Source organism: Protopterus annectens, chromosome 2.part1, assembly GCF_019279795.1.
Source record: "Protopterus annectens isolate FY-2018-M chromosome 2.part1, PAN1.0, whole genome shotgun sequence".
Lineage (NCBI taxonomy): Eukaryota > Metazoa > Chordata > Ceratodontiformes > Protopteridae > Protopterus > Protopterus annectens.
Genome location: NC_056729.1, coordinates 1,525,138,076 through 1,525,160,672, shown reverse-complemented (window position 1 = coordinate 1,525,160,672; position 22,597 = coordinate 1,525,138,076). Strand labels below are relative to the sequence as shown.

Here is a 22,597-nt window from a genome sequence, read left to right as displayed (position 1 = left end):
CTTGGCCCTCTTGTTTCTCCTTACTTTGGGAACTAGTTGTTCCACCATGCTGTAATATAACCTGTGTTAGACTTTCTACACTCAATCCTTCACTTTGCAAATATTCCATAACTTCATCTTCTGTTTTTTTAACTTCTACTTGACTAATCTTCTGTTCTGCAATCCCTATTTGTGATCTTATTTTTCATTGTGAAATTTTCCATATCTGGATACCTTTGCCTGTATTTCTCTTTGAATATATTTGGAGCTGCCTTTTTTGTTGATTGATTTGGCTTTCTCCTTTGCATAAATAATGCACCTTATCAGATCTCTCTTTCTATCCCATGCCCATATTCCTTTACTATACCCGTCAAATGTCTTTAAATTTTCCTCTTTAATTTTTTGCACTTCCTTAGTCACTTCTTTTTCCAAACAGCACAAGGTTTCTTGGTCTATATAATGTTTTTCCTGGATCTGTTGCACTAATAACATAATTTTTTATATGATCCTTCTGACCGTTTTTCTTGTGGAAGTGTTTTTCATTCCTTGAATTTCTCTCTTAATCTTCTTGTATATCTTTTGCCTGGAAACTCTGAGCTTCTTGCATAATAGAAACAATACATACTTTCTTTCTTAACCTCAATAGTCGCCTCTAGTGTCTGTATGGCTCTTTTTTGGCCCATCAGTTTTTGTGATTTTTTGTGGACTGCTACTTCCTTTTACAAAAGGGGAGCCATCTCCCCCCTGGGCCTGGCCTAGTCCCATTGTAGGAATATTTCCATGTGTTAAGAATTCTACACTGTCATTTCTTCCAGTCCTGATACCGGTGCACCTACCAGGATTGGGCACTTTTGTATCCTGGGACTTGTGTGCCTAGCTATCTTCTTTATTTTTTTCACCTACTTCTGTCCATGATATATGCTATATAAAATACAATCTATATATCAGTGTCATCTTGGTGAGATTTTGTGAAAAACAGGGTCCACCTCATGAAGGTACTCACCAAGACTTGAGGATGAATTCAGTTCCAGCAATACTTCTCTCCTTTTGCTCATTTTGTCATCTCTCTCCATTCAGACCCCTGTCATCTCTCCATTTGTCCCCTATCATCTCTCCATTTGGACATGGGGCAAGAAAAAGTCCAAGAAAATTTTACAAGAGAAACTAAACAGGGAACCCAAATCTGGGAAGCATCCCTACCCAGACACATCAGACTGAATACTTTCTTTTGTCCACTGTCTGCCTCATTCTATCTCTCTTCTCAAGAAGACTCATCTCATCTTTAACAAATTGGCAGCTCATTACCAAAGACAAAGGGTCCTCTACATTATTCAGCAGGTTTATAAAATGGCTTAGAAACAAATCCCTCCCTTAAAGGGCACCTTTCTTTCACTTCCCATTTTTCAAACCTTGCTCAACCAATGTACAATTGACTCTGTTCCACATTGGCACATGAGAAGAGGGTTTTATTCCAGACTTTTTCCTGTGCCAGGAAAAGAACAAGAATGGATACCTATTCTCAATTTGTTTCTACTCAACACCTTCCTTAAGGTTTCCTTGTTCAAAATATTGTCACTCCAGACTCTTTTGCCTCTCATCCTTCCTCAGGCTTTTCTGGTTTCTTTAGATCTGATGGATGCTTACCTCCACATTCCAATCCACACTTCCTTCAGGAGATTTCTGAGATTTACGACCTGCTCATCACACTTTTGATTCTCTGCTTTGCCCATTGAATTTTCTACAGTCACCAGGGTATTCACAATGTGTCTGACACCTGTTATAACCTTTTGCAGGAACCATGCAATTCAAACTTTCCCATACTTATAAAGCATTTTAATACAGATACCTTCTCAGCAGATCATTATATGTTATCTCAACTTCACTATTTCCCTCATTCAGAGTCTGGGGTTCATGATCAACTTTAAAAAGTCCACACTGAACCTCATTCAAGACCTATTTTTTATTGGCTTCAGACTAGACACCAAACTCATGCAGTCCATTATACCTCCAGACAAGGTACAGAGTCTCTCCAACTGCATTCAGCATCATTTAGCCCTTCAAACTTGCACAGCAAGAGAAGTGCTCAGGGCACTAGGAGTCATGGTTGGAATAATTTCCATGGTTCCCTTTGCCAGACTTCAGGGGGTTCACTGGCACCTGAAATCCATCTGGTCCTAAAACTCTCATCCTCAAGACACTCAGATCCCACTCTTTCTCTACTCAAAGAAAGAGATTCTGTGGTGGATAACATAGGTAAATGTTAACCCAGGCTTACCATTCAAAATGCAGACTCTCTAGCAGGAACTACACACAGATGCTTCTGATGTTGTATGGGGTGCATGGACAGGATCCCCGAGGGTTTAGACCCAATGACCACCAAATCAGATGACAGAGCACATTAAATTGAAGGAGATGCAAGCTATTATTATTCATTCCTTTCAGATCTTTTCCCATGCTTGGATCCTGGACCCACTCAGAATTTTCACAGGCAATACCACAACCATGTTGTACAGAGACAAAAGGAGAAGAACAAAACCATGTTAGCTCTACTGGCTTTTCTGGCATGGGGACAGACCACAAAAGCAAATCTGTCCCTCCAGGCAGTTTACATTCCTTCACAGTACAAAGTCATGCAGATTTTCTAAGCAGATCAAGGGGAGGCCCTCATTAATGGATATTGTACAGAGAGGCTTTCATAGACATAGTCCACAAATGAAGTGTTACTCAGATCGATCTATTTGCCTCCATCCACAACAAACAGCTACATTGCTTTTGCTCCAGGCCTCTTTGCCATCAGGGATGGAGTACAGATGCCATGTCTTAAATGGAGGTTCCTTTATGGCTCCCCTTCTCTACCACTACTCCAAAAGGTACTGTTAAAGATCTAGAGAGAGACAACCAAGGAGCTTACTGGTTACTCCTTTTTGGCCAAGGCAGCATTGGTTCCGCCTTCTCTACCACCTGGCTGGGTTTATCACCACAAGTTACCCCTCAGAGTGGACTTTTGCTCACAGAACACAAGGGCTCACTTCTTCATCCCAACCTATCATTCTTCAACCTGGCTTTGTGGATGATAGGAATCTGATCCCTATTAGACTCCTGTTTTTGGAGGACATGTTACAAGTTCTTCAGGAGGCAGGAAGTTTTACATATCTAAATGAAAAGATTTCTTTTTATTTGGTATCATGCCAAAGAAAAGGACCCTATCCTAACATGAGTAACTGCTATCATCTTTTATGTGTGTGGGCTATTTAGAGCTGTCCTTGCATACTCTTTCATGAAGGCACGCCTATCAGGCATTTCAGCATGATTACCTCTAAGCCCCCTCTTCTGTACAGGCAAGAGATATAACAATTTCTTAAAGGTGTCCTCCATTTAAAACCACATAAGAAAGCTATCCCCCCTTTCTGTGACCTCAACTTTGTCCCTGAGAAGCAAACACTTCCTCCACTTGAGCTGGCAACTTCTGTCTCTCACAAGTTCTGTACATGGAAAGCCATACTCCTAGCACTCTGTACTTTAGCTAGAAGTGTTTTGGAACTCCAATCCCCGATGGTAACCCCTCCCTTATTTTTCATAAGATCAAGTCTCTTTGAGGGCCAGCTCCTCAATGATGCCTAAGGTAGCCAATGAGCTATCTATAAGTCAAGCCACCATTCTACCTTTTTTTTCCCTAATCCACAGAATAAGGAAGGAAGACTACTGTGTCCCCTCAATGTACACAGGTAGCTCAGATTTTATTTGGATAAAACCAAGTCCACCAAAAAGACTGACCTGTTGTTTGTTTCCTTACGAGAAGCCAGACTGGACAACCCAGTTTTTAAGCAAACTATTACTAACTGGATTTCTAATTCAACTTCCTTTTGTTACTCCCACAAAGGTAAAGCATTCCCTTCAACAGTTAGAGCGCACTCTACTAGAGCAGTGGCAGTTAGAGCGCACTCTACTAGAGCAGTGGTTTCTCCAGGAACCTTTTACAAAGGGGTTGATTCTTGAGCCATCCTAGTGACAGCAACTTGACCTTCTGCATATACCTTTACTAAACATTACAGGGTAGATGACCCAGGGCATCATTTACCATGAAACTTCTATCTGGATTGATTAACAGCTCTCCTATGTCATCCTCAATCCTTACTAAGCTTGGGGAATTACCCAAAAGTCTGGAATATTGCTACAGTGATCTAAGGAAGGACATAGAACAGTTTTGTAAGAACTTACCACAGAAGTAGATGCCCTACAGATCAATGTTGCAGTATTCCTGCCACTCCCCTTTTCTGTCTTGAACTACTTCTCATGGACCAAGGGAGAGCCCTTGCCTACTTTCTCCCCTATTAGCTGACCTTATTCTTTGATTCCCTTAGGTATCTCTAAGCTTCCTGGCTTTCTGATAGTCTGAAATTTTTACTCATACATCTGCTTATGTACCCTACACCCATGGGCTTAAGGCATGTATCAGAGGTACTGCTTTATGGAAAATTTTGGCCTTGGTACCATTGCTGGACATCCAGGTTATTTGGTGAGATAACCCAACAGTCAGGAATACTGCAACAGTGATCAGTAAGGCATCTACTGTTATGGTAAGTTCTTACACAACTGAACTTTCTGAGTTACTATCCTTGATTAGATGTTAAGCTGAGATCTCCTCTAAGATGTTGGTAGTTTATTTGGATGGTAAATGTCATTGCATTTGTTTGACTGAGTTACAGTAGATTATTATAAAACACTTTTGTTTAAAAAATGAACATGCCATACCACGTAAAAATCATAACAGTAATACTCCATAGTCATTTTAAGTACAGTTCATAGAAAAAGACAAGCACCAGTATGATTCAGTCATAGTCCATGTAGGTGTAAGGCGACCTGGGTCCAGATGACCTGAGATGTACCCTCCTGGGCTATATGGAGACAGACATTATTGTCTAACTAACTCTGGGCAAGACCGCAATTGAAATTGTAGCTTGCTACAGATCCCCCACCATGCCCCAGGATTTCCACTCCTCATTTCTTAATACACTGGAAAATATTAGGGTGCAACCTAACACCCTAATAATGGGTGATTTCAACTACCCTACCATTAACTGGGAAAACTACTCATGTACCAACTCTTGTGCTCAACATTTTCTGGAATTCATAAATTCCAATGCCATGGATCAACTTATCCACACTCCCACCAGGGGCAGCAATATCCTAGACCTGGTTATTACCAACATGGGCAACTGGTGCTGCACACCAGAGGTCAATTCCTCATTGGTCAGATCCGACCAAAAGCTAATCACCCTAGACATCCACATCCCTCCCCCAACCCCCATTAGGAAAACCACAGCAAAAAATTTCTCCAAAGCCAACTTCACGCTTCTTAAGACAGAAGTGGCAAACTTCATGACACCCATGCTGACGGACAATAGAGGTATGACTGCTGAATCCTACACAAATGCACTTTATAAGCACTTACATGAGCGCATGGATCGTGAAATCCCTAACAGAACCAAGATGCTATCCTCCAAAAAAAGGAAGCCAATCTGGTGGTCCCCTGCCATAAACAAACTCTACAACAGAAGAAAGAAACTGATGCAAAAAAGAGTAAAATACCATGATTGGAGAAACTCCCTGGTCAGCTTCAGTAAGAAGCTGAGATCCCTCATAAAATCCTCCAAAGCTAGTTATGAAAACAAAATTGCCACTGACTCCAAAGACAACCACAAAGCATTCTATAGCTATGTCAAGAATCTCAATGGCAACACTCAGATCTGCTCTGAGTTACAGCACAATGGCACTAAATATACAGAACCAATGGATATTGCCAACATCCAGGCAGATAGGTTCAGTGCTAACTTTACCCCTCTGTCATCCCCTAAAGGGCCCATCTCTATACCAGAAGAATGCAAAGTTCCTGTAATCACAGCTGCACAGGTAAAAAACACACTATCCAAAGCCAAGAACACAGCATCCATGGGACCTGACGACATCCCAGGCTGTGTTCTACATGAACTACAGATCGAACTGGCACCCCACCTAAGTACTATGTTCAATCATAGCCTCACCTCAGGCTATGTGCCCACTGAATGGTGCACAGTGACAGTTATCCCGCTCCACAAAGGGGGAGCCACCAGAGACCCCAGAAACTCCTGCCCCATTAGCCTAACAAGCCTGGTCTGCAAGGCTATGGAGCATATCATCATGGAACTTATAAACAATGACATTGGTAATCTCCAAACTCAGGACCCCACCCAGTTCAGGTTTGTAAGAGGTAGATCGTGTCTCCTAAATCTGATAGACTTCTTTGAAGCAGTCACCAAAGCCGTAGATGAGGGTAAGGTGGTTCACACAGCCTATCTAGATCTCGCCAAGGCTTTTGACACCATCCCCCACTCTGGAATTATAGATAAACTTACTAAACTAGGTATAAATCCCTATGTCACAAGATGGGTTGCCAACTGGCTCACTGACAGAACCCACACTGTGAAAGTAGCAGACTCCAAATCCAGCTTCAGACCAGTGACAAGTGGAGTACCACAGGGTTCAGTCCTGGGTCCTCTCCTGTTTGGTATCTACTTCTCTGAAGTACAGGCCAACACAGAAGGTCTTTGGCTAATGAAGTTCGCAGATGACTGCAAACTAGGAGCCATAATAAAAGCTCCAAAAGATGTGGACATCCTACTAAAGGGCCTTTCTGAGACAGATGCCTGGTGTCAAAGCCATGGCCTCAAGCTCAATGCCAAAAAGTGCATTGTCATTCCTTTTGGTAAAAACTCAGTACCCATGAACTACCACATAGGTGGTAGTCTTCTTAACACCAAAAGTGTGATAAGAGACCTTGGGACACAGGTGGACAGTAGTCTCTCCTTTGATAATCACATTGCCACAGTAGTCAAGAAATCCTTCTATGTGGCACACCTCATCACAAAAGGTTTCTCGTCCAGGAAAAAAGAGGTCATTGTTCCCCTCTACTCATCACTCATTAGACCCATTATAGAGTACAATGCCCCTTTTGGTATGTAGCTCACAAGACATCTACAATAACTGGAAAGGCCACAGAAATACCTCACAAAGAGGATTACCGGCCTCAAAGAGATGCCCTATGCAGACCGTCTCAAAAAACTGCAGCTTTACTCCGTTGCATATCGCCTACTCAGAGGCGATCTCTGCCTAACACACAAAGCTATGTCAAACCCAGAGCTTTTAGACATGCCCCACTTAAAGAAATCCCAATCCCTATGAGCTACACGCTCTAGGGACCTAAACCTCATCACCACAATAAACAGAACATGCTGGAGGGATAGATTCCTGTCCCAGAGACTTCCTATACTCTGGAACAAACTACCTATCTATATCAAACAAAGCTCCACATTAGCACTGTTCAAGAAAAATCTTGATGATTGGATGGGAGATAGGAAATTCACCCCAGAGATCACTTCTGTGGCTCTGCTCGACAGTGGCACAGGAAAATAATTTTCTTGGGTGGCGAAAGCCAGGGTACCTTTGGCTAGGCTTATATAGGCCCTAGGGCCAATAGCCTAGTACCTACCTATGAACCTATGAACCTATGTGCAACTAACATTGGGCAAATCTGCAATGCAAATTGTGGCCTGCTGCAGATCATCCTCCATGACTCAGGACCACCACTCCGCCTTTCTGGAGACACTGGAAAAAATGAAGGTCCTACCGAACACCCTGATATTGGGCAATTTCAATTACCCCACCATTAACTGGGAAAACTACTTGAGTACAAACTCCCAAGCTCAGTGTTTCCTGGAATTTATCAACTCAAATGCCCTGGATCAGCTGGCAAACTCCCCTACCAGAGGCCACAACATATTGGACCTGGTCATCACCAACATGGGTGACAGATGTTTCGTACCGGTGGTCAAAAAGTCACTGGTTAGATCAGACTATAAACTAATCACCCTGGATGTCCACATCCCACCACCACCCCCAATTAAGGAAACCACAGTGAGAAACTTTTCTAAAGCAAACTTCACCTTACTTAAGGCATAGGTGGTAAGTTTCACAGCCCCCACACTAAAGGATAACACTGCCCAAAATGCAGAATCCTTTACAGTTGCACTCTATGAACACCTACAAGGATGCATGGATCATGCCATCCCTAGCAAAGCCAAGACTCACTCCCTTAAGAGAAGGAAACCAGTCTGGTGGACCCCTGTCATAGACAGGTTATACAACAAAAGGAGGAAACTAGTTCAGAAAAAAAGCAAATCCCAAGAAGAAAAGACATCTCTGATCAATATCAGTAAGAAACTAAGGTCCCTCATAAAATCATCCAAGGCTAACTTTGAAGGATACGAAAGATAACCACAAAGCCTTCTTTAGCTATGTCAAGAATCTAAGTGGCAACTCACAGATATGTTCTGAGCTAGTGCAAAATAGCACAAAATATACTGAACCTACTGATATTGCCAACATCCTGGCAGATAGATTCAGTGCAAACTTCACCTCCCTCTCACCTTCAAAAGGGCCCACAACAATACCGGAAAAGTGTAGTGTCCCAGAAATCAAAGAAGCACAGGTGAAAACATCCCTTTCAAAAGCCAAAAACACAGCATCAATGGGGCCAGATGGTGTCCCCGGCTGCATCTTGCATGAACTACAGAACTAACTAACACCCCACCTAAACATGCTGTTCAACCTCAGCCTCTCCACAGGCTACATGCCCATAGAATGGCGCACAGCACTAGTTATTCCACTCCACAAAGGAGAGACCACAACTGACCCTGGTAACTATCGCCCCATAAGCCTGACTAGCCTGGTCTTCAAGGCTATGGAGCGCATCATCATGGAACTCATTAACAAAGACATTGGGAACCTCCAAACACTTGACCCGACCCAGTTCGGCTTTGTTAAGGGCAGATCATGCCTACTAAACCTGGTTGACTTCTTTGAGACAGTCACCAAGACCATAAATGAGGGAAAGGTGGTTCACACACCCTATCTTGATCTTGCCAAGGCGTTCAACACTATTCCTCACTCGGGTATTATAGAAAAACTCACCAGCCTGAACATAAACCCCTACATCACAAGATGGGTTGCCAACTGGCTTACAGACAGAACTCACACGGTAAGAATAGCAGGCTGCAGGTCCGACTCTAAACCAGTCACAACTGGTGTCCCGCAAGGCTCGGTTCTGGGACCCCTACTGTTCGGCATATATTTCTCAGAAGTACAGATAAACACAGGAGGACTATGGCTAACCAAGTTTGCCGATGACTGCAAACTGAGAGCCATAATCAACTCTCCGGCTGACACAGACATCCTTCAAAAAGGCCTTACTGAGACAGACACCTGGTGTCAAAGTCATGGCCTCAAGCTAAATGCCAAAAAATGCATATTCATCCTGTTTGGGAAAAACAAAACACCCATGAATTACCACATAGGCGGCAACTCCCTTAATACAGAAGAGGTAATAAGAGATCTGGGGACCCAGGTAGATAGTAATCTCTCCTTTGACAATCATATTGCCAAAGTAGTTAGGAAATCCTTCTATGTGGCCCATCTAATTACTAAGGGGTTCGCATCTAGAAATAAAGAGGTTATAGTGCCCCTCTACCCGTCACTCATCAGACTCATCATAGAGTACAATGCCCCATTTGGAATGTACCTCACAAGACACTTCCAACAGCTGGAAAGACCATAAAAGCACCTCACCAAGATGATTACTGGCCTCAAACATATGTCCTATGCAGCCCGACTGAAAAAACTCCGGCTGTGCTCAGCAGCATATCGCTTACATAGAGGTGATCTCTGCCTGACTTACAAAGCCATGTCCAACTCAGAATTGATGGACATGCTCCACCTAAAGAAATCCAAGTCACTGCGAGCCACGTGCTCTAGTGAGCTAAACCTCACCACAACAATAAATAGAACATGCTGGAGGGATAGATTCCTGTCACAGAGACTCCCCATGCTTTGGAACAAAATTCTTAACTACATTAGGCAGAGCCCCTCACTAACACTCTTCAAGAGAAGCCTTGACGAGTGGATGGGTAACAGAAAATACACCCCTGGGATCACTTCATTGGCTCTGCTTGACAGAGGCTCAGTTAATTAATCAATGGAGTGGCAAAAGCCGACACACTCTGGCTAGGCTTATAAATGCCCTCGAGCAGATAGCCTAGTACCTACCTAGGAACCTATGAACCTATGATCTCTCTGAACATGTGTCTCATACAGGTATGTGCCTTGTATTGATCAGCATTTTACCTTCACCAAGAATGATGACACAATACAAACAAAAGATGACTGACTGCAATAATTGGCTTAGTTTTTTTGTGCCATTCAAAGGAGATGCAGTATTTGTCAGACTGAGAGGCAAGGGCGCCCGCAGGCAGGTGCAAGGGGGTGCACTTGCACCCCCCTGGAATCCGCTGACAAGTTAATCTTTTCATTTAAAAAAAAAAGTTTTTTTTTTTTTTTTTTTTTTTTTAAAGGCGTTCTTTAAGAAGTCCAGTAGCAGGCGTGCTGACATCATCGCGCGAAGTTTGCGAGCGGGAACTGAACAGTTTAGAGGATGCTGTGACATCATCACGCGGGAGCTGAAGCAGACAGTTTAGAGGACCTTACTGAGGATGGGACCCTTGCAAGTGAGCGGGAACCGAAACGGACGGAAGATGGGACCCTTGCGCGCGGGAACCGAAACGGACGGAAGATGGGACGCTTTAGTGGAGCGGGAACTGAAACGGGCAGCTTTAACAAGGTAGTGTGTGTGTGTGTGTGTGTGTGTGTGTGTGTGTGTGTGTGTGTGTGTGTGTGTGTGTTTGTGTGAGGAATTTGTTTGCTAGGGCACCACACTTAAAGATGCCATAACTGATTAAAGTACAGAAGACTGCACAATAAATAGTTGTCATCTGAATGAGCTGGTGGTCATTCTCGAAGATGTCAAAAAATCCTATGGTATTTGCTGATAGTCAGAGAAGTTTCACAATTTTCAGAGCCTGTAAAAACAGCCCCTCAGATCTTCTCTGAAAAGGCGAGAGGGTAGGGACAGCTAATTAGTTTACAAAAGTTAATCAATAACTACATGAGTAATAATTAGGTATTTTCAAATGAAAGTCTTCATCTTTGTAAAGGTTGTTGTTCATGTTAGTTTATCAAAACTATAGGAATGACCATTTGTTCAGGTTAAAAATCTCCATAGACCTTCCCAATCTACAATGTATACATGTCCTCCCACCCAACATATACCATATACCAACCACAGCACAACCCTTTGCAGAATGTTTCATGCAGTTAAGCATTATCCTGTAATGCTAATGTCCCCTTTACCAAATCCTAAACTATTTTCCATACCAGTGTGTTATTTGGAACTGTTCTTAGAGAGTGTGATATTACTCTTCCAGGGATGTAGGACAGTAAATTCTGTATGAATTATGAATTAATCACATGAGGCTGCCCACAAAGGGTGTGGGGGTATTGATGCTGAACATAAGATATGGCAGAGGCATTACAGAAAGTTTGTAGATTTAGGATGGATGGAGCAGCTTATTGCGTCATGTTCATCTCTTTAGTTCTGATGTTGCCAAGTGAGCTTTATTGATGCATTAATGATGTTTTAGTAAATTATTTATGAAACATACGGGTAATAGAGTAACATATGCATCATTGATTAAAATTAATTTAGCAGTCACTGGGAAGATGGATGGCTTTTTGAAAAATCTCAGTGGCTTATAACAAAAAGAGCTTTGAAGGTCGCACTTGTTTTCCTACATCCTTACTTTATTCATGCAGGATGTCAAATTTATCTGAAAAATGCTTTGCACATGTGGTACAAAATGTGCTAATGTGTATCTTAAATACTGAATTTGTTTTACTGTACTGTAAATATTTTTAAGAAATGTATTTTTGATTTATGATGAGATCATGTCTTGGACTTGAAAATAAAAAGCCTATGTATAGAAATTTGCCTGCTATGGTAAGAACTGAATTCACTGAATATGTTTGGGGGCTGTATTCACCCAGTATTGGCTTTGTTCAGGTATTTATTGGCTTCATCCAGGTTTTGTGTTAAGGTTGAGAGCTACGGTAAGAACTGAATTCACTGAATATGTTTGGGGGCTATATTCCCCCATTACTGGCTTTATCCGGGTGTTTTTTGCTAAGAGGTTGAGAGCTATGGTGAGAACTGAATTCACTGAATGTTTGGGGGCTGTATTCACCCATTATTGGCTTTGTTCAGGTATTTTGTGCTAAGAGGTTGACAGCTGTGCTATGGTGAGAACTGAATTCACTAAATGGTAGCCATTTAAGTTTCAGTCTTCCTGTTTCACAAAACAGCTGATTTGGCATAGTGGTATGTTGCTCTGACTGTTTTGCACAGGGTCCCCTGGGTTCAAGACGTGGCAGTGAAATGTATGATGGTAACACAGCATTTTATTCTAGCAACTTTCCAACATTATACAAGCAATGTTTAAAATGTGTCCCTGGTTTTTGGCCTTTTGCCCCCCCCCCAATAAATTTTGGCTTTTTCCAGATTTCTTGTGCTGCAAAGTTCAGAGATACAGCTGAGTGTCAAGTAGATTTTACGAGCTGAGAGCTGCAGGGAAGCAAAAGTTTAGTGCTGCTTATGTTTAGTCTGCTTGCATTGTTAATAGCACAACAGATAGTGTCCTTGCTTTTAATGCTGAAGGCTGTGGGTTCTACTCCCACAGTAGGTAGATGCATTGCTGATACTGTACTGTGTTGTAAAGGGGGTGGATGCTGCAGTCCTTTTGGTAAAGATACCTAGTAACTATGAACCTGTTATCAGTTTGCTATCCATTCCCTATTGCAGTATTACTAGCTTATTTTTTATTGCATGCAACAAATGCAATTTATTCTTCAAGGGTAACAGGCACTTTATTTGTAGATTAAACAATGACATATAAAGCAGCAACATCTTTATTAGTTACAAATTTCTTTAATGTGGATTTTACTACTTCAGAGATTGTGCATATTTTTTACTGATACTGGTGGACTATAGAAGGTTAAGTAGACTTTTTATGATGGAAATGTTCTGAATTGGGCAGTTTTGTCAGTGGTGTATGCATTTTGTTTCATTGTTTGCTGGAAAAATATTCAAAACAATAATTTTAAAATGTCCTCTAACTGTACTGTATTGTACAAGGAATATAATGTAATACAGTCAGGAAGGTGTATCAAAGAGCATGTGTATGTTATGTTCGAGGGGCCTATGATTTTGAAGACAGCCCAGAGTTAATATTTATCTGCCACTGGCAAAATGTATTTTCTTTGAATGTGGGTTTCAATGCTGTTTCAATGCATGTGAGTTTCAAAGGCAGAGAAGTTTTAATGTTAGTCTATTTTCATTGTGAGACTGCATTGCTTTGTTTAACAGATATGTATTAGGGTTTGTGCTGTAAAATGCAAAATAAAATGTTCAAATGAAATCCTAAATCATCGCAGAAGTAAAGCAGTATGCACATTACAGTGTTTATGGTAAATGGGGCAAAATAACCAAGGAATGGGACATTGGAATGGCTGCAGGGGGAGGCTCCATTCAACCATGATTTTGTGAGGGGGGGGGGTAGCGAACTCAGACAGCCCTGATTGAACTATACCTCTCAGTTGTCCATATCTTTGCAGAATGAACAGATATTTGCTTCTTATTTTTGGTTTGTTCCTCATAAAATTTGTGGTTTTCTAGCAAATCATTTAGGAATGAAGTCACTAAATGACGCATAGTTTCAGACGTCATAACCTTCAGAAAAATGCATGGTAATGCAAGACTGTCTTAAGTTTATACAAGAGCAATTTTTAGTAGTGTTTGTATGTTCCCCCAATAAATTTGGCCTTGTCCAGATTTCCTGCATTAAGAGGTTGAGAGGTACGTGCAAATCACTGTAGATTAGGAATATCCAAACCTCTCAATTGCCCCCAATTTTGGCTCAAAATGTTGCTCTCCCCTAATAATCTCTCCTCCAAAATGGCAATTTTGGAAGAAAATGTGGAGGGTTTACAATTGTATATAACTAATGATCAGAGTTATAGATTACTTTTATTTCAGAAATGCATGTAGATGCTCTTATTTTGTTAGCTGCTCAAGTTAACAATGTTAATACTAAAAAGGTGTCCCTTTTTTGTATTTTTGCATCACATTTTGGTCCGTTTTTCATAAACTTGTGGTTTTCTGGCAAATTAGTGGCAAGTCATTAAAGATTGAAGTTAGAAAATAATGGCAGACATTTGAGTTTCAGATTTTATACCCTTCAGAAAATTCGTACTAATGCAAGATCTACTACTGTTCTATTATCTAAGTTAATAATGCAATATTTAAAAATTGGCCTTATTTTTGGGCCTGTGTCCCACTTCTAGTTCTATGTATGGCTTTGTCCAGATTTCTTGCTCTGAAGTTGAGAGGTACGAGTCCAAAAGACAGTCACTGCTATATAACTTCAAAATATCAACCAAGGCAGCAACAAGCATAAAGGACTGCCACCAGTTCCGTAGTAAGAGAAAACAGTTTATTCCAAATATTCCAAACCACAAAACACGTATTTCATAAATGAAATGAAATACGTGTTTTGTGGTTTGGAATATTTGGAATAAACTGTTTTCTCTTACTACGGAACTGGTGGCAGTCCTTTACACTTGTTGCTGCCTTGGTTGATGTTGAGAGGTATGAGTGTTAGAGCCATCACTGTCAGCCAGAGACATTTCAAATTATGACATACGTATTGCACCCCACCCTCCATTGTAGTGGCTCTGGATGTGTCCAAGGAAGTCAAGGAGCAGTTATGCAGTGTAAGTGTGCAGAGCATTCCCCCATCCAAGGTAGATCACAAATACGACCGTGGCTTTTCATCTGTCCTTGATTTTGCAGAATGTTCTGGCTTTCTATCAGATTTTTATACTGTTGATTTATGCTTCTTATTATTCAAGAACTGCATGCTGTCACAGTGCCCTGTTGCTCTGTTTAAGTAGCCATGGTTTAATGAACATCAGGTAAGCTTGTCAGAGATTGTAAGATGCAAGTAAGCTTTAGTAAGCATATTGTTAAAGAATTACCAGCATTGAAAGCCTTTTCGTTGTTGCCATGCAGAGAATATTTACATAACTAGATAATGTATAAGCCTTGGGTATTGAAATGCATATGACAGTATTTGTAATAAAAGGACAGGATTACAGTATTTTCAGAAGCTCATTACATTTTATTGGAGACCAGTGTCTTATAGCAGTGTCTGTGTGTTAGTACACTTAGTTGAGTGGCTTTAATGGTATATGGTAAATAAGCATTGCTACCTTACTTAAAAGCCAAGCCCTGCAACAACTAGGAAAGCTCCACACTGAAGTCAAAACACAATAGCTCTGGTGGGTAAATGTACTCTGTAGTAATCAAAAAAGGCAAATGTTTGAAATAACTACAGCTTACGTGCAAACACAATAGGTAGTGATGAAACAATGCTCTGCTAAAAATGCTTTAATGCTCCACATTGCTGAGCTGCAGATCAGTTATTATCACTGGCTACCAGGATTTCACCCACTTCAGATCAAGCACGGTGCTGTTCAGTGCAACCTTCCCAGAACTAATTCAAGTCTGACCAGAATTATTTTGTGTGTGTGTGTGTGTGTGTGTGTGTGTGTGTGTGTGTGTGTGTGTGTGTGTGTGTGTGTGTGTATGAGGGAGGTAGCATACCCCTCAGCTGTCCAGGTTTTGCAGAATGTCCAGATTTTCGCCCCATATTCCTCCTAAAAAGGATTGAAGTTGCTAAATAATGAGACATTTCAGTTTTAGATGTCATATCATTTAGAAAAATGCATACTAACACAAATCCTGTTACTCTTGCAATTTTCTAAGTTTATGAGAGCCATATTTATAATCTGTCCCTATTTATTTTAGGCTTTGTCCAGATTTCTTGCACTAAGGTTGAGGCCTTGAGGGGTATGGTATGTTTGTGAGGGAGAGAGAAAGTGAAATGCCCAAGTTAGAGTTAGCAGGTGGAATTTATTTTCAAGTGCATTTTCAAGGAATTGTGATTTTAAGGGAAGCGAAGTTTACTGCTGCTCATGCCAAGTCTATTTACAATGTGCAACTGTTTTGTTTAGCAAATTGTATCTCTATTGTGGTATAAAGTTTTAAAGCTATGTTAGTAGCACCACAAGTAGAATGCTTGCATCTTAATGTAGAGGCTTGAGGTTCTATTCCTACAGCATGTACATTCGTATGCTGCAGTCCTGAGGATGTCCTCCTTTGGATGAGATGCCTAATAACTATGAACCTGTTTTTCAGCTTGCCATCCATTTTCTATTGCAATATACCAGCTTACCATTTTTTTAATTTAACATAGGCAATTTATTCTTTGACTGCAGCAGGCACTGAATTTGTAGATGAAACACTGAAATATACAGTTGTTTTCTAGCAACATCTTCATTAGTTTCATATATCTTTAATGTGGAATTATTCAGATTACTTTTACTTCGGCAGAGACACTCAAACAAGTGTTGCTGTATAATACAAGGGATATAATTCAATTATATATTATAATTAATACAATCAGGTAAATCAAAACTCTTGCATGCCCCTAACAATGTGCAAGGAGCCTATTGCTTGAAGACAGTTCAACGGTAAATAACCTGCCACTGGCCAGATGCATTTTCTTTGAATATGGGTTTCAATGCTGTTTCATTGAATGTGAGTTTCAAAAGTAGAGAAGCTTTAATGCCAAGTCTGTTTTCATTGTAAGACTATTGCTTTGTTTAGGTTTAGTAAATGTCTCAGTGTTTGGGCTATAATGTTTGAAATAGAAGTTTTAAATTAAATCCAACTGCCTGTAATCATTGTAGAACTAAAGCATAAAACAGTATGCACACAGATTTGAACAGTGTCTACGGCAAATGGGGAGAAATAGCCAAGTAATGGGACACTGGAATGGCTGTGTGGGCGGGGCTTGGGGTGGGTGGACTTGGGCGGGGCTGTGTTGGCAGGGGGTGGGGAGAGCTATGTGGGTGGGGCTCTGGGTTTGCACCCCCCTGCAAAAAATCCTGCGGGCTCCCTTGCTGAGAGGATAGGGTTTACAGAACACACTCTGGTTTGGCAAGGATGGTTGGCACCTGTTCCCTCTAGGCTTTTGAAAAATAGACTAAAACCTTGTCCATCTCCATAGAGCCTTTTTTAGGCATTACCAACCTGATAAACCCTGACATAGCAAAATCAACCCAAGAAACTCTAAAGATGTTATTGCTGAATGCCTTGAGTCTAAGCAATAATCTCCACTCCCTCCAGGCTGTCCCCACTATGGAGAATGCAATCAACTGTAGAGTTACTGCATAGTTTAAAGCAGTGGACAACACTCCAGCAGAGCAGGACCATAATTACTTGTACACATTAATAGCAGTTACTGCACAAGAAGAAACAAAAGTTGTAGGTAAGATGGAGAATGGATATTCTGTATAGGCAGGAAACAAAGTGGAAGGGCAGTGCTGTATGGTCTCTTGGCCTTGGGGGAGAGGCAGACTAGTAATGGTGTGGAAACAATGGTAAGACAGAGAGAAAATGTCTTATGAAGACAGTGAGGGACATCAGCAAAATCAATGATAGTCTCATGGCAATGCGACTCCAGTGTAAAGGTAGGGTAGTTTCATGATCACAGCCTATGGTCCACAGCAGGGCCACAACTGGAAGGTATCAGGCCATTCATGCAGCAATTGTAGGATGTCCTCAATAAAATATTACAAAATGAGTTGTTCTTGATAATGGGGGGCGTTAATACTCATATCAGGATAGACAGCATGGGATATGATGATTGTCTGGGTCCAAATGATTGGGACAACAAGAATAATGGAGGAGAGGCTGTTCTAAACTTCTGTTTATTAAGAAAGTCAGTCACAAGATCACCTATAAGAGGACTCAACATGCAAGTCAGGTAGATATCCTTCTACTGAGTAAAGGGTATTGGGTGAAACTGGAGATTGCAAAGTAATCCCTAATGAAATAATTGGCACCCAAATAAACTGCTGGTGGCCAAAATCAGCTGCAAACAGGATCTAAAGCCAAGAAAAGAAAGTCCTGGGAGTCATTAACACCTACACTAAGTGTACATAAGTGTACACTGTTCTGAGTGAACAGGCAACTCAAACATAGCTCACACATGGAAGTTGATTGGAGTGAAGGCACAGGAGTTGAAGCAAATTGTCAGGGCTCTAGCATGTCAGGAATAAGAGGAAATATGTGGAGTAAAAATACAAAATGGAATTGTAGCTTTTTGAAGCAACATGCATGAACATGATAGACTGCATATACAGTCAAGCAAGAAATGGGAGTAAGGTATACAAACAAATCTGGTGGTGAACACAGAAGCCTAGGAAGTTATCAAAGGGAAGAAGGAGTGCAAGACGTGGGAACAGAAAAGCCAAATCATGCAAAGAGGAAATACTGGCTAGCTAAGAAATAGACTAGAGAGCAGTCACAGTGGCAAAGAACAAGGCATGAGAGAAACTCTAACATCTTCTTGAACGTAATTCAGCTGATGGCACAAATAAACTCTATCAGGCAGCAATGCAACAACAGAAAGATAAAGTAAGCAATCAGAAGACAATATGCATAAGGGATGCCATCAACACTTTGCTAACTAGTGCAGAGCAATCAAGTGCAGATGGAAAGGGTACTTCAAGAAGCTTTTGAATGAAGAAACCCCACAGAAACTGTACTGCCATATGCACAGCCTACATGAAAAGAGGAAGGAGAACCCACACTTGAAGAAGTACAAAGTGCCGTAAAGAAGATGAAGTCAGGGAAAATGCCAGAGTAATCAGTCACTGCAGATACAATAGCAATGTTGGGGGCTTTATTGGATAATGGCTCCTGAGGGTACTCATCATCGTATGGAGAGAGAAGTGTATCCCTGATGTCTGGTGAATAAGCATTCTAGTACCTATGTAGATGAAGAAAGGGGAAACTCATAGCTGCAGACGTAGAGAGAGCTATCAAACTCCCGTCACTCTGCATAAAACTCCTGAAGAGGGTAGTTGATAAATGAATATGCAAAGATGATCAGCTAGAATTCAGATCAGAATGCAGCACAACCGACCCAATGTTTGCAGTGAGAGGGATACTGAAAAAGAAGAAACTAGATAGGAGGAAAGAGTCTTACTTGACATTCCTAGACTTTGAGAAAGCATATTACAAGATCCCAAGAAAGCTGATTTGGGCAATTCTTTGATGGTTCAAAGGCCCAGAAACATGTGGCAGAATTACTGCAGGGTATGTACAAGACCCCAGTTATACAAGTGCAGACATTATTTAGATTCACAGAGGGGTTCTTAGTTAGAGTGAGTGTGCATCTGGCTCAGATGTCAGATTATTGCTGTTCATGCTGATGATGGACTCTGAACAGGAACTCCAGCAAATGACTGGAGACAGGAATGCAAAACAGAAGGAATATGAGATGAAACTGGTTACAAGCAAAACAGAGGTCATGGCAGCAAATGGAGGAAATTGGAAGCAGCTTAAAACTGGGATAAAAGGGAATCCAGGGGGACAGGTTATCAGATTTAAGTGTTTGGGAGGTGTGGTTGAGGAGCAAGGAAGCCTGAATTAGGATGCCATAGCTAGATTCAGAGGTGACGCAGCTAAGTGGCACAAAGTGTCGGAGTATGTGTGATAGAAGAATGCCAAAAAAGTTGAATAAGGCATTCAAAACAATGGTGAAACCAATGTTTTTCTATGGCACAGAAACCTGGGCATTGATAGAAGAGCAGCTGAACAAGCTTAATTTGATGGAGTTTAAGTGCCTTAGATGGGTGGTAGTATGCACATTATCAAACATATAAAGAAACAAGGACATCAGAGCAGAAGTGTAATTAGCTTCCATTACAGAGAATGTCAGTAAGAACAGATTACAGTGGTTTGGTCACATGTCCATGAAAGCAGAAGACAATTAGTAAGGCAGAGTTGGAAGAGACAAGAAGAAGGCAAAGAAAAATGAAGATGTCCAGTCAAGAGGTGGATGGACTGCATGAAAGAAAACTTGAGACAGGTGAGCATGACTGTTGAAGAGGCTAGAGGCTTGGATTTGAATACAGAAAAGTGGCAACAGTTGATATCACAACCCCATCTCATATGAACAGGAAAAAACATGGTTGGTGATGATGATGATGATGATGACTAGACCATGAATCCATATTAGTGCACTTGAGTAACATGACAGAAACCTTTCAATTTTCAAAACTCTGTGGAAATTCATATGCTATAATCCCTTGCCTGAACGGTTCTGATTTTGTGCTATTGTAAACCACTTATCTCAAAGGGTTCACATATGTGGGTGGGTGTCATCAAGTATTGCATATTGGGGTCTTAGAGAAAGAGTTCAGAGAGGGTCACTTCCTGACCAGGAATGGGTAAATAGAGCTCAGAAATGGTTCTTGTAACATGTCTAGACTATCCCCAGGATGATCCCACATGAAAATATCTGCTCCTCCCCTTGAATGGTACTATGGAAGTTGCTTTTGGCTGTTAACTTATTATTTGTGATAAAAACACTGCAGCTTCAATACACTTTGGGTAAATGACGTGTGTGACATTGGTGGATATTGACTTACTGGTTAATGCGTAACTGACCGCATAGCATATTTATATCATGTATGAGAAATTCATATGTAAATGAAGGAAACAATTTTTATATTCAGTGAAGAAAAACACTTCAGTAAAATTCGAATGGAAGTTGAAATGGGGTACCCGGTTTAAACACAACCACTTACCAACTGACAGTGTAATATATGATAACTAATATGTGATTTCTTCTTTCATTTTTGTATTTAAAGACTGAGACTGTGATATCTTGGGGATTTATTCTTTCCTCAGGATACAGCAGTCTGATAGCTAGTATAGTTAAGTAGCAGATGCATGAGGTAGCACGTCTAATGCTGCCACAGTTGAAAGTACAGCATGGCTTTGCTCTTCCCTACAAAAAAAAGCTTTGTTAAAAAGTGTGATATTAATACTTTTGGTAGACAATCCCTTCCCTCTTCATACACTATAGACAACACACTACTACAAAATTACAATGCAGTCGGTGATCTCAGTTAATAGTTTTGACTATCATGTGACAATGGTTGTCAGAAGGTCCTTTTATTTAGCCCATCTAATTGCCAGAGGAGTATCATCGAGGTCTAAAGAGTTAATCACTCCCTTGTATTCAACATCGATAGATCAATTATTGAGAGCAGCACCTTGGAATGTATCTCACTAAACATATAAACTATTAGAAGGACCCCAAAGGTTCCTAACCAAAAAGATAACAGGCCTAAAATATCTGAGCTACCAAGACAGCAGCACCTTGGAATGTATCTCACTAAACATATACACTATTAGAAGGACCCCAAAGGTTCCTAACCAAAAAGATAACAGGCCTAAAATATCTGAGCTACCAAGACAGGCTGAAAGTTCTGTCTCTTTGTTCAAGGTTTGTAAACTTTTGAGGGGACATCTCTGTCTCATTTACCATGCTATTAGATACTCGATTGTCATGGTCCTGTTACCCTTCAAGTCCAATATTTCCACTATTACTGATATTCACCAACAGATAAGTAAACATGGGGAAGGGACAGATTTATAACACAGCTCTGCACAAACATCTGGAATAAACTTAGCCTGCACGCTAAGCAGTATGACTCACCTTCATTCACTAAACATAAACTACATGACTTCATGCTTTACCACTAATTTATTCTTAGATTGTCTGGTATAGCTGTTCTGGAGAAAAGAGGTGCACCTGAGGGAAGGTACTGGCAAGGCATGAATGGCCATAGGACTCTGTGGCCATGGGATATCTATGGATCTATGAACATCTAACATCTGTAAGTGATTTATTTTTTAGATGCTTTTGAATGTATGTTGGGAACAGACATGCCAGTGTTTTGTGATCACAAAATATGAAGGTCGATGACAAAGAATAGCATTTTGTAATAGAACCATTTAAATTATATTTTTACATATGAGGTCAGTAAATGTACTGAAAAATAATTAAAAGGTATGCAGAAAACATCTACCATGCACCTTTAGTATAACATTACCCCACATTGTTTTCTTATACCTCCCTCCTATTCATTGACATACTATGATGATTCAGCTCCCATGTGCCACACTTTTTTTACAGTAATCCAGATCCCCTCTCCCATCTTATACTTTATAAGCATCTTGCTTTTAGCCATACTTGCAGAATAGATTTAATTCTATCTCCCATTCTTAAAAAAGAAATCTTGTAAAATAATTCTAAATGACAAAAATAAACAAATAAATGCAATACTACTGATCTCACCATCCTCATAGTACTTCTCCACCTTTCTTATGCAATGTTATTCATGTATTTAATTATGTGTTTGTGTATACATATTTATTAATTTATTATTTTATTTGTTGTTGACTGGGTAAGTGCGCTGGGCACAACTGTCACTTTTCTGTGGTGATGTAGGAACACAGTCTGGTAAAGTGACTTGCATAGTAGTAAAAAAAGAGACCGACACAGTAGGCAAACCCTATACATTAGGCAGACCGAGCAGCTCATTAACAGCGCAGAGATTTAGTCCTCTGCCATAATTGTGAGAAAGTAATAGTCTTATAAAATAATTTAATCTGTTATACTGTATCTAAAAATCATCCTACAATGTTTTTACA

General features: G+C 40.7%; 1 protein-coding gene across 3 annotated transcripts in view; it reads right to left on the bottom strand.

The window, feature by feature from the left end:
- MMEL1 (membrane metalloendopeptidase like 1) overlaps window positions 1-22,597 on the bottom strand; it is a 1,737,390-nt gene that overhangs the window by 848,619 nt on the left and 866,174 nt on the right. The window lies entirely within an intron of this gene.